Raw genomic sequence first — 12,953 nt, 5'->3', positions numbered from 1 at the left:
GTAACTAAGACGTTCCGAACGAAGGAAAGTTGCGTACATAGCGATTTCGAATCTGTGCGCAGAAAAGCGTTTCTCCTCAATGACCTTCAAGTTGTACAAGAATTTTCTGCATATCTCACTTGCCGAGACGTAACTAAGAGGTTCCAAACGAACAAAACTTGCGTACATAGCGATTTCAACTCTGTGCGCAGAAAAGCGTTTCTACTCAATTTCCATGATGTGGTACAAGAATTTTCTACATATCTCACTTGCCGACACGTAACTAAGACGTTCCGAACGAAGGAAAGTTGCGTACATAGCGATTTCGACTCTGTGAGCAGAAAAGCGTTTCTCCTCAATGATCTACAAGTTGTACAAGAATTTTCTGCATATCTCACTTGCCGACACGTAACTAAGACGTTCCGAACGAATGAAAGTTGCGTACATGGCGATCTCAGTTCTGTTCGCAGAAAAGCATTTCTCCTGAATTTCCTTGATGTTGCACAAGAATTTTCTACATATCTCACATTTCGACACGTAACTAAGTCGTTCCGAACGAAAGAAACTTGCGTACATAGCGATCTCTGCTCTGTGTTCAGTGAAACGTGATTCCTATATTTCCTTGACGTTGTACAAGAATTTTCTGCATATCTCACTTACTGACGAGTAACTAAGACGTTCCGAACGAAGGAAAGTTGCGTACATAGCGATTTCGACTCTGTGAGCAGAAAAGCGTTTCTCCTCAATGATCTACAAGTTGTACAAGAATTTTCTGCATATCTCACTTGCCGACACGTAACTAAGACGTTCCGAACGAATGAAAGTTGCGTACATGGCGATCTCAGTTCTGTTCGCAGAAAAGCATTTCTCCTGAATTTCCTTGATGTTGCACAAGAATTTTCTACATATCTCACATTTCGACACGTAACTAAGTCGTTCCGAACGAAAGAAACTTGCGTACATAGCGATCTCTGCTCTGTGTTCAGTGAAACGTGATTCCTATATTTCCTTGACGTTGTACAAGAATTTTCTGCATATCTCACTTACTGACAAGTAACTAAGACGTTCCGAACGAACAAAACTTGCGTACATGGCGATCTCAGTTCTGTTCGCAGAAAAGCATTTCTCCTGAATTTCCTTGATGTTGCACAAGAATTTTCTACATATCTCACATTTCGACACGTAACTAAGTCGTTCCGAACGAAAGAAACTTGCGTACATAGCGATCTCTGCTCTGTGTTCAGTGAAACGTGATTCCTATATTTCCTTGACGTTGTACAAGAATTTTCTGCATATCTCACTTACTGACAAGTAACTAAGACGTTCCGAACGAACAAAACTTGCGTACATGGCGATCTCAGTTCTGTTCGCAGAAAAGCATTTCTCCTGAATTTCCTTGATGTTGCACAAGAATTTTCTACATATCTCACATGTCGACACGTAACTAAGACGTTCCGAACGAAAGAAACTTGCGTACATAGCGATCTCTGCTCTGTGTTCAGTGAAACGTGATTCCTTTATTTCCTTGACGTTGTACAAGAATTTTCTGCATATCTCACTTGCCGACACGTAACTAAGACGTTCCGAACGAAGGAAACTTTCGTACATAGCGATTTCAACTCTGTGCGCAGAAAAGCGTTTCTCCTCAATGTCCTTCAAGTTATACAAGAATTTTCGACAGATCTCACTTAATGACAAGTAACTAAGACGTTCCGAACGAACAAAACTTGCGTACATGGCGATCTCAGTTCTGTTCGCAGAAAAGCATTTCTCCCGAATTTCCTTGCTGTTGCACAAGAATTTTCTACATGTCTCACATGTCGACACTTAACTAAGACGTTCCGAACGAAAGAAACTTGCGTACATAGCGATCTCTGCTCTGTGTTCAGTGAAACGTGATTCCTTTATTTCCTTGACGTTGTACAAGAATTTTCTGCATATCTCACTTGCCGACACGTAACTAAGACGTTCCGAACGAAGGAAACTTTCGTACATAGCGATTTCAACTCTGTGCGCAGAAAAGCGTTTCTCCTCAATGTCCTTCAAGTTATACAAGAATTTTCGAAAGATCTCACTTAATGACAAGTAACTAAGACGTTCCGAACGAACAAAACTTGCGTACATGGCGATCTCAGTTCTGTTCGCAGAAAAGCATTGCTCCCGAATTTCCTTGCTGTTGCACAAGAATTTTCTACATATCTCACATGTCGACACGTAACTAAGACGTTCCGAACGAAAGAAACATGCGTACATAGCGATCTCTGCTCTGTGTTCAGTGAAACGTGATTCCTTTATTTCCTTGACGTTGTACAAGAATTTTCTACATATCTCAAATGTCGACACGTAACTAAGACGTTCCGAACGAAAGAAACATGCGTACATAGCGATTTTGAAAATGCATGCAGAGAAGTGTTTCTACTCAATTTCCTTGTTGTTGCACAAGAATTTTTTGCATATCTCACATGTCGACACGTAACTAAGACGTTCCGAACGAAAGAAACTTGCGTACATAGCGATCTCTGCTCTGTGTTCAGTGAAACGTTATTCCTTTATTTCCTTGACGTTGTACAAGAATTTTCTGCATATATCACTTACTGACAAGTAACTAAGACGTTCCGAACGAACAAAACTTTCGTACATGGCGAACTCAGTTCTGTTCGCAGAAAAGCATTTCTCCTGAATTTCCTTGATGTTGCACAAGAATTTTCTACATATCTCACATGTCGACACGTAACTAAGACGTTCCGAACGAAGGAAAGTTGCGTATATAGCGATCTCTGCTTTGTGTTTAGAGAAACGTGATTCCTTTATTACCTTGACGTTGTACAAAAATTTTCTGCATATCTCACTTGCCGACACGTAACTAAGACGTTCCAAACGAACAAAACTTGCGTACATGGCGATCTCAGTTCTGTTCGCAGAAAAGCATTTCTCCTGAATTTCCTTGATGTTGCACAAGAATTTTCTACATATCTCACATTTCGACACGTAACTAAGACGTTCCGAACGAAAGAAACATGCGTACATAGCGATCTTGACTCTGCATGCAGAGAAGTGTTTCTACTCAATTTCCTTGTTGTTGCACAAGAATTTTCTGCATATCTCATCTGTCGACACGTAACTAAGACGTTCCGAACGAAAGAAACATGCGTACATAGCGATCTTGACTCTGCATGCAGAGAAGTGTTTCTACTCAATTTCCTTGCTGTTGCACAAGAACTTTCTGCATATCTCACATGTCGACACGTAACTAAGACGTTCCAAACGAAAGAAACATGCGTACATAGCGATCTTGAATCTGCATGCAGAGAAGTGTTTCTACTCAATTTCCTTGTTGTTGCACAAGAATTTTCTGCATATCTCACATGTCGACACGTAACTAAGACGTTCCGAACGAACAAAATTTGCGTACATAGCGATTTCGAATCTGTGCGCAGAAAAGCGTTTCTCCTCAATGACCTTCAAGTTGTATAAGAATTTTCTGCATATCTCACTTGCCGAGACGTAACTAAGACGTTCCAAACGAACAAAACTTGCGTATATAGCGACTTCAACTCTGTGCGCAGAGAAGTGTTTCTACTTAATTTCCATGATGTGGTACAAGAATTTTCTACATATCTCACTTGCCGACACGTAACTAAGTCGTTCCGAACGAAGGAAACTTGCGTACATAGCGATCTCTGCTCTGTGTTCAGTGAAACGTGATTCCTTTATTTCCTTGACGTTGTACAAGAATTTTCTGCATATCTCTCTTACTGACAAGTAACTAAGACGTTCCGAACGATCATAACTTGCGTACATGGCGAACTCAGTTCTGTTCGCAGAAAAGCATTTCTCCTGAATTTCCTTGATGTTGCACAAGAATTTTCTACATATCTCACATGTCGACACGTAACTAAGACGTTCCGAACGAAAGAAACTTGCGTACATAGCGATCTCTGCTCTGTGTTCAGTGAAACGTGATTCCTTTATTTCCTTGACGTTGTACAAGTATTTTCTACATATCTCACATGTCGACACGTAACTAAGACGTTCCGAACGAAAGAAACATGCGTACATAGCGATCTTGACTCTGCATGCAGAGAAGTGTTTCTACTCAATTTCCTTGTTGTTGCACAAGAATTTTCTGCATATCTCACCTGTCGACACGTAACTAAGACGTTCCGAACGAAAGAAACATGCGTACATAGCGATCTTGACTCTGCATGCAGAGAAGTGTTTCTACTCAATTTCCTTGCTGTTGCACAAGAATTTTCTACATATCTCACATGTCGACACGTAACTAAGACGTTCCGAACGAAAGAAACATGCGTACATAGCGATCTCTGCTCTGTGTTCAGTGAAACGTGATTCCTTTATTTCCTTGACGTTGTACAAGAATTTTCTACATATCTCACATGTCGACACGTAACTAAGACGTTCCGAACGAAAGAAACATGCGTACATAGCGATTTTGACTCTGCATGCAGAGAAGTGTTTCTACTCAATTTCCTTGTAGTTGCACAAGAATTTTTTGCATATCTCACATGTCGACACGTAACTAAGACGTTCCGAACGAAAGAAACATGCGTACATAGCGATCTCTGCTCTGTGTTCAGTGAAACGTGATTCCTTTATTTCCTTGACGTTGTACAAGAATTTTCTACATATCTCACATGTCGACACGTATCTAAAACGTTCCGAACGAAAGAAACATGCGTACATAGTGATTTCAACTCTGTGTGCAGAAAAGCGTCTCCTCAATGTCCTTCAAGTTATACAAGAATTTTCTGCATATCTCACATGTCGACACGTAACTAAGACGTTCCGAACGAAAGAAACATGCGTACATAGCGATCTCTGCTCTGTGTTCAGTGAAACGTGATTCCTTTATTTCCTTGACGTTGTACAAGAATTTTCTGCATATCTCACTTGCCGACACGTAACTAAGATGTTCCAAACGAACAAAACTTGCGTACATAGCGATTTCAACTCTGCGCGCAGAGAAGTGTTTCTACTCATTTTCCATGATGTGGTACAAGAATTTTCTACATATCTCACTTGCCGACACGTAACTAAGACGTTCCGAACGAAGGAAAGTTGCGTACATAGCGATTTCGAATCTGTGCGCAGAAAAGCGTTTCTCCTCAATGACCTTCAAGTTGTACAAGAATTTTCTGCATATCTCACTTGCCGAGACGTAACTAAGAGGTTCCAAACGAACAAAACTTGCGTACATAGCGATTTCAACTCTGTGCGCAGAAAAGCGTTTCTACTCAATTTCCATGATGTGGTACAAGAATTTTCTACATATCTCACTTGCCGACACGTAACTAAGACGTTCCGAACGAAGGAAAGTTGCGTACATAGCGATTTCGACTCTGTGAGCAGAAAAGCGTTTCTCCTCAATGATCTACAAGTTGTACAAGAATTTTCTGCATATCTCACTTGCCGACACGTAACTAAGACGTTCCGAACGAATGAAAGTTGCGTACATGGCGATCTCAGTTCTGTTCGCAGAAAAGCATTTCTCCTGAATTTCCTTGATGTTGCACAAGAATTTTCTACATATCTCACATTTCGACACGTAACTAAGTCGTTCCGAACGAAAGAAACTTGCGTACATAGCGATCTCTGCTCTGTGTTCAGTGAAACGTGATTCCTATATTTCCTTGACGTTGTACAAGAATTTTCTGCATATCTCACTTACTGACGAGTAACTAAGACGTTCCGAACGAAGGAAAGTTGCGTACATAGCGATTTCGACTCTGTGAGCAGAAAAGCGTTTCTCCTCAATGATCTACAAGTTGTACAAGAATTTTCTGCATATCTCACTTGCCGACACGTAACTAAGACGTTCCGAACGAATGAAAGTTGCGTACATGGCGATCTCAGTTCTGTTCGCAGAAAAGCATTTCTCCTGAATTTCCTTGATGTTGCACAAGAATTTTCTACATATCTCACATTTCGACACGTAACTAAGTCGTTCCGAACGAAAGAAACTTGCGTACATAGCGATCTCTGCTCTGTGTTCAGTGAAACGTGATTCCTATATTTCCTTGACGTTGTACAAGAATTTTCTGCATATCTCACTTACTGACGAGTAACTAAGACGTTCCGAACGAAGGAAAGTTGCGTACATAGCGATTTCGACTCTGTGAGCAGAAAAGCGTTTCTCCTCAATGATCTACAAGTTGTACAAGAATTTTCTGCATATCTCACTTGCCGACACGTAACTAAGACGTTCCGAACGAATGAAAGTTGCGTACATGGCGATCTCAGTTCTGTTCGCAGAAAAGCATTTCTCCTGAATTTCCTTGATGTTGCACAAGAATTTTCTACATATCTCACATTTCGACACGTAACTAAGTCGTTCCGAACGAAAGAAACTTGCGTACATAGCGATCTCTGCTCTGTGTTCAGTGAAACGTGATTCCTATATTTCCTTGACGTTGTACAAGAATTTTCTGCATATCTCACTTACTGACAAGTAACTAAGACGTTCCGAACGAACAAAACTTGCGTACATGGCGATCTCAGTTCTGTTCGCAGAAAAGCATTTCTCCTGAATTTCCTTGATGTTGCACAAGAATTTTCTACATATCTCACATTTCGACACGTAACTAAGTCGTTCCGAACGAAAGAAACTTGCGTACATAGCGATCTCTGCTCTGTGTTCAGTGAAACGTGATTCCTATATTTCCTTGACGTTGTACAAGAATTTTCTGCATATCTCACTTACTGACAAGTAACTAAGACGTTCCGAACGAACAAAACTTGCGTACATGGCGATCTCAGTTCTGTTCGCAGAAAAGCATTTCTCCTGAATTTCCTTGATGTTGCACAAGAATTTTCTACATATCTCACATGTCGACACGTAACTAAGACGTTCCGAACGAAAGAAACTTGCGTACATAGCGATCTCTGCTCTGTGTTCAGTGAAACGTGATTCCTTTATTTCCTTGACGTTGTACAAGAATTTTCTGCATATCTCACTTGCCGACACGTAACTAAGACGTTCCGAACGAAGGAAACTTTCGTACATAGCGATTTCAACTCTGTGCGCAGAAAAGCGTTTCTCCTCAATGTCCTTCAAGTTATACAAGAATTTTCGACAGATCTCACTTAATGACAAGTAACTAAGACGTTCCGAACGAACAAAACTTGCGTACATGGCGATCTCAGTTCTGTTCGCAGAAAAGCATTTCTCCCGAATTTCCTTGCTGTTGCACAAGAATTTTCTACATGTCTCACATGTCGACACTTAACTAAGACGTTCCGAACGAAAGAAACTTGCGTACATAGCGATCTCTGCTCTGTGTTCAGTGAAACGTGATTCCTTTATTTCCTTGACGTTGTACAAGAATTTTCTGCATATCTCACTTGCCGACACGTAACTAAGACGTTCCGAACGAAGGAAACTTTCGTACATAGCGATTTCAACTCTGTGCGCAGAAAAGCGTTTCTCCTCAATGTCCTTCAAGTTATACAAGAATTTTCGAAAGATCTCACTTAATGACAAGTAACTAAGACGTTCCGAACGAACAAAACTTGCGTACATGGCGATCTCAGTTCTGTTCGCAGAAAAGCATTGCTCCCGAATTTCCTTGCTGTTGCACAAGAATTTTCTACATATCTCACATGTCGACACGTAACTAAGACGTTCCGAACGAAAGAAACATGCGTACATAGCGATCTCTGCTCTGTGTTCAGTGAAACGTGATTCCTTTATTTCCTTGACGTTGTACAAGAATTTTCTACATATCTCAAATGTCGACACGTAACTAAGACGTTCCGAACGAAAGAAACATGCGTACATAGCGATTTTGAAAATGCATGCAGAGAAGTGTTTCTACTCAATTTCCTTGTTGTTGCACAAGAATTTTTTGCATATCTCACATGTCGACACGTAACTAAGACGTTCCGAACGAAAGAAACTTGCGTACATAGCGATCTCTGCTCTGTGTTCAGTGAAACGTTATTCCTTTATTTCCTTGACGTTGTACAAGAATTTTCTGCATATATCACTTACTGACAAGTAACTAAGACGTTCCGAACGAACAAAACTTTCGTACATGGCGAACTCAGTTCTGTTCGCAGAAAAGCATTTCTCCTGAATTTCCTTGATGTTGCACAAGAATTTTCTACATATCTCACATGTCGACACGTAACTAAGACGTTCCGAACGAAGGAAAGTTGCGTATATAGCGATCTCTGCTTTGTGTTTAGAGAAACGTGATTCCTTTATTACCTTGACGTTGTACAAAAATTTTCTGCATATCTCACTTGCCGACACGTAACTAAGACGTTCCAAACGAACAAAACTTGCGTACATGGCGATCTCAGTTCTGTTCGCAGAAAAGCATTTCTCCTGAATTTCCTTGATGTTGCACAAGAATTTTCTACATATCTCACATTTCGACACGTAACTAAGACGTTCCGAACGAAAGAAACATGCGTACATAGCGATCTTGACTCTGCATGCAGAGAAGTGTTTCTACTCAATTTCCTTGTTGTTGCACAAGAATTTTCTGCATATCTCATCTGTCGACACGTAACTAAGACGTTCCGAACGAAAGAAACATGCGTACATAGCGATCTTGACTCTGCATGCAGAGAAGTGTTTCTACTCAATTTCCTTGCTGTTGCACAAGAACTTTCTGCATATCTCACATGTCGACACGTAACTAAGACGTTCCAAACGAAAGAAACATGCGTACATAGCGATCTTGAATCTGCATGCAGAGAAGTGTTTCTACTCAATTTCCTTGTTGTTGCACAAGAATTTTCTGCATATCTCACATGTCGACACGTAACTAAGACGTTCCGAACGAACAAAATTTGCGTACATAGCGATTTCGAATCTGTGCGCAGAAAAGCGTTTCTCCTCAATGACCTTCAAGTTGTATAAGAATTTTCTGCATATCTCACTTGCCGAGACGTAACTAAGACGTTCCAAACGAACAAAACTTGCGTATATAGCGACTTCAACTCTGTGCGCAGAGAAGTGTTTCTACTTAATTTCCATGATGTGGTACAAGAATTTTCTACATATCTCACTTGCCGACACGTAACTAAGTCGTTCCGAACGAAGGAAACTTGCGTACATAGCGATCTCTGCTCTGTGTTCAGTGAAACGTGATTCCTTTATTTCCTTGACGTTGTACAAGAATTTTCTGCATATCTCTCTTACTGACAAGTAACTAAGACGTTCCGAACGATCATAACTTGCGTACATGGCGAACTCAGTTCTGTTCGCAGAAAAGCATTTCTCCTGAATTTCCTTGATGTTGCACAAGAATTTTCTACATATCTCACATGTCGACACGTAACTAAGACGTTCCGAACGAAAGAAACTTGCGTACATAGCGATCTCTGCTCTGTGTTCAGTGAAACGTGATTCCTTTATTTCCTTGACGTTGTACAAGTATTTTCTACATATCTCACATGTCGACACGTAACTAAGACGTTCCGAACGAAAGAAACATGCGTACATAGCGATCTTGACTCTGCATGCAGAGAAGTGTTTCTACTCAATTTCCTTGTTGTTGCACAAGAATTTTCTGCATATCTCACCTGTCGACACGTAACTAAGACGTTCCGAACGAAAGAAACATGCGTACATAGCGATCTTGACTCTGCATGCAGAGAAGTGTTTCTACTCAATTTCCTTGCTGTTGCACAAGAATTTTCTACATATCTCACATGTCGACACGTAACTAAGACGTTCCGAACGAAAGAAACATGCGTACATAGCGATCTCTGCTCTGTGTTCAGTGAAACGTGATTCCTTTATTTCCTTGACGTTGTACAAGAATTTTCTACATATCTCACATGTCGACACGTAACTAAGACGTTCCGAACGAAAGAAACATGCGTACATAGCGATTTTGACTCTGCATGCAGAGAAGTGTTTCTACTCAATTTCCTTGTAGTTGCACAAGAATTTTTTGCATATCTCACATGTCGACACGTAACTAAGACGTTCCGAACGAAAGAAACATGCGTACATAGCGATCTCTGCTCTGTGTTCAGTGAAACGTGATTCCTTTATTTCCTTGACGTTGTACAAGAATTTTCTACATATCTCACATGTCGACACGTATCTAAAACGTTCCGAACGAAAGAAACATGCGTACATAGTGATTTCAACTCTGTGTGCAGAAAAGCGTCTCCTCAATGTCCTTCAAGTTATACAAGAATTTTCTGCATATCTCACATGTCGACACGTAACTAAGACGTTCCGAACGAAAGAAACATGCGTACATAGCGATCTCTGCTCTGTGTTCAGTGAAACGTGATTCCTTTATTTCCTTGACGTTGTACAAGAATTTTCTGCATATCTCACTTGCCGACACGTAACTAAGATGTTCCAAACGAACAAAACTTGCGTACATAGCGATTTCAACTCTGCGCGCAGAGAAGTGTTTCTACTCATTTTCCATGATGTGGTACAAGAATTTTCTACATATCTCACTTGCCGACACGTAACTAAGACGTTCCGAACGAAGGAAAGTTGCGTACATAGCGATTTCGAATCTGTGCGCAGAAAAGCGTTTCTCCTCAATGACCTTCAAGTTGTACAAGAATTTTCTGCATATCTCACTTGCCGAGACGTAACTAAGAGGTTCCAAACGAACAAAACTTGCGTACATAGCGATTTCAACTCTGTGCGCAGAAAAGCGTTTCTACTCAATTTCCATGATGTGGTACAAGAATTTTCTACATATCTCACTTGCCGACACGTAACTAAGACGTTCCGAACGAAGGAAAGTTGCGTACATAGCGATTTCGACTCTGTGAGCAGAAAAGCGTTTCTCCTCAATGATCTACAAGTTGTACAAGAATTTTCTGCATATCTCACTTGCCGACACGTAACTAAGACGTTCCGAACGAATGAAAGTTGCGTACATGGCGATCTCAGTTCTGTTCGCAGAAAAGCATTTCTCCTGAATTTCCTTGATGTTGCACAAGAATTTTCTACATATCTCACATTTCGACACGTAACTAAGTCGTTCCGAACGAAAGAAACTTGCGTACATAGCGATCTCTGCTCTGTGTTCAGTGAAACGTGATTCCTATATTTCCTTGACGTTGTACAAGAATTTTCTGCATATCTCACTTACTGACGAGTAACTAAGACGTTCCGAACGAAGGAAAGTTGCGTACATAGCGATTTCGACTCTGTGAGCAGAAAAGCGTTTCTCCTCAATGATCTACAAGTTGTACAAGAATTTTCTGCATATCTCACTTGCCGACACGTAACTAAGACGTTCCGAACGAATGAAAGTTGCGTACATGGCGATCTCAGTTCTGTTCGCAGAAAAGCATTTCTCCTGAATTTCCTTGATGTTGCACAAGAATTTTCTACATATCTCACATTTCGACACGTAACTAAGTCGTTCCGAACGAAAGAAACTTGCGTACATAGCGATCTCTGCTCTGTGTTCAGTGAAACGTGATTCCTATATTTCCTTGACGTTGTACAAGAATTTTCTGCATATCTCACTTACTGACAAGTAACTAAGACGTTCCGAACGAACAAAACTTGCGTACATGGCGATCTCAGTTCTGTTCGCAGAAAAGCATTTCTCCTGAATTTCCTTGATGTTGCACAAGAATTTTCTACATATCTCACATTTCGACACGTAACTAAGTCGTTCCGAACGAAAGAAACTTGCGTACATAGCGATCTCTGCTCTGTGTTCAGTGAAACGTGATTCCTATATTTCCTTGACGTTGTACAAGAATTTTCTGCATATCTCACTTACTGACAAGTAACTAAGACGTTCCGAACGAACAAAACTTGCGTACATGGCGATCTCAGTTCTGTTCGCAGAAAAGCATTTCTCCTGAATTTCCTTGATGTTGCACAAGAATTTTCTACATATCTCACATGTCGACACGTAACTAAGACGTTCCGAACGAAAGAAACTTGCGTACATAGCGATCTCTGCTCTGTGTTCAGTGAAACGTGATTCCTTTATTTCCTTGACGTTGTACAAGAATTTTCTGCATATCTCACTTGCCGACACGTAACTAAGACGTTCCGAACGAAGGAAACTTTCGTACATAGCGATTTCAACTCTGTGCGCAGAAAAGCGTTTCTCCTCAATGTCCTTCAAGTTATACAAGAATTTTCGACAGATCTCACTTAATGACAAGTAACTAAGACGTTCCGAACGAACAAAACTTGCGTACATGGCGATCTCAGTTCTGTTCGCAGAAAAGCATTTCTCCCGAATTTCCTTGCTGTTGCACAAGAATTTTCTACATGTCTCACATGTCGACACTTAACTAAGACGTTCCGAACGAAAGAAACTTGCGTACATAGCGATCTCTGCTCTGTGTTCAGTGAAACGTGATTCCTTTATTTCCTTGACGTTGTACAAGAATTTTCTGCATATCTCACTTGCCGACACGTAACTAAGACGTTCCGAACGAAGGAAACTTTCGTACATAGCGATTTCAACCCTGTGCGCAGAAAAGCGTTTCTCCTCAATGTCCTTCAAGTTATACAAGAATTTTCGACAGATCTCACTTAATGACAAGTAACTAAGACGTTCCGAACGAACAAAACTTGCGTACATGGCGATCTCAGTTCTGTTCGCAGAAAAGCATTGCTCCCGAATTTCCTTGCTGTTGCACAAGAATTTTCTACATATCTCACATGTCGACACGTAACTAAGACGTTCCGAACGAAAGAAACATGCGTACATAGCGATCTCTGCTCTGTGTTCAGTGAAACGTGATTCCTTTATTTCCTTGACGTTGTACAAGAATTTTCTACATATCTCAAATGTCGACACGTAACTAAGACGTTCCGAACGAAAGAAACATGCGTACATAGCGATTTTGAAAATGCATGCAGAGAAGTGTTTCTACTCAATTTCCTTGTTGTTGCACAAGAATTTTTTGCATATCTCACATGTCGACACGTAACTAAGACGTTCCGAACGAAAGAAACTTGCGTACATAGCGATCTCTGCTCTGTG

Source organism: Polyergus mexicanus, unplaced genomic scaffold (genome assembly GCF_030449975.1).
Source record: "Polyergus mexicanus isolate NDT 795.1 unplaced genomic scaffold, iyPolMexi1.0 SCAF_9, whole genome shotgun sequence".
Taxonomy (NCBI): Eukaryota; Metazoa; Arthropoda; class Insecta; order Hymenoptera; family Formicidae; genus Polyergus; species Polyergus mexicanus.
Note: the sequence above shows the minus strand (reverse complement) of the source record.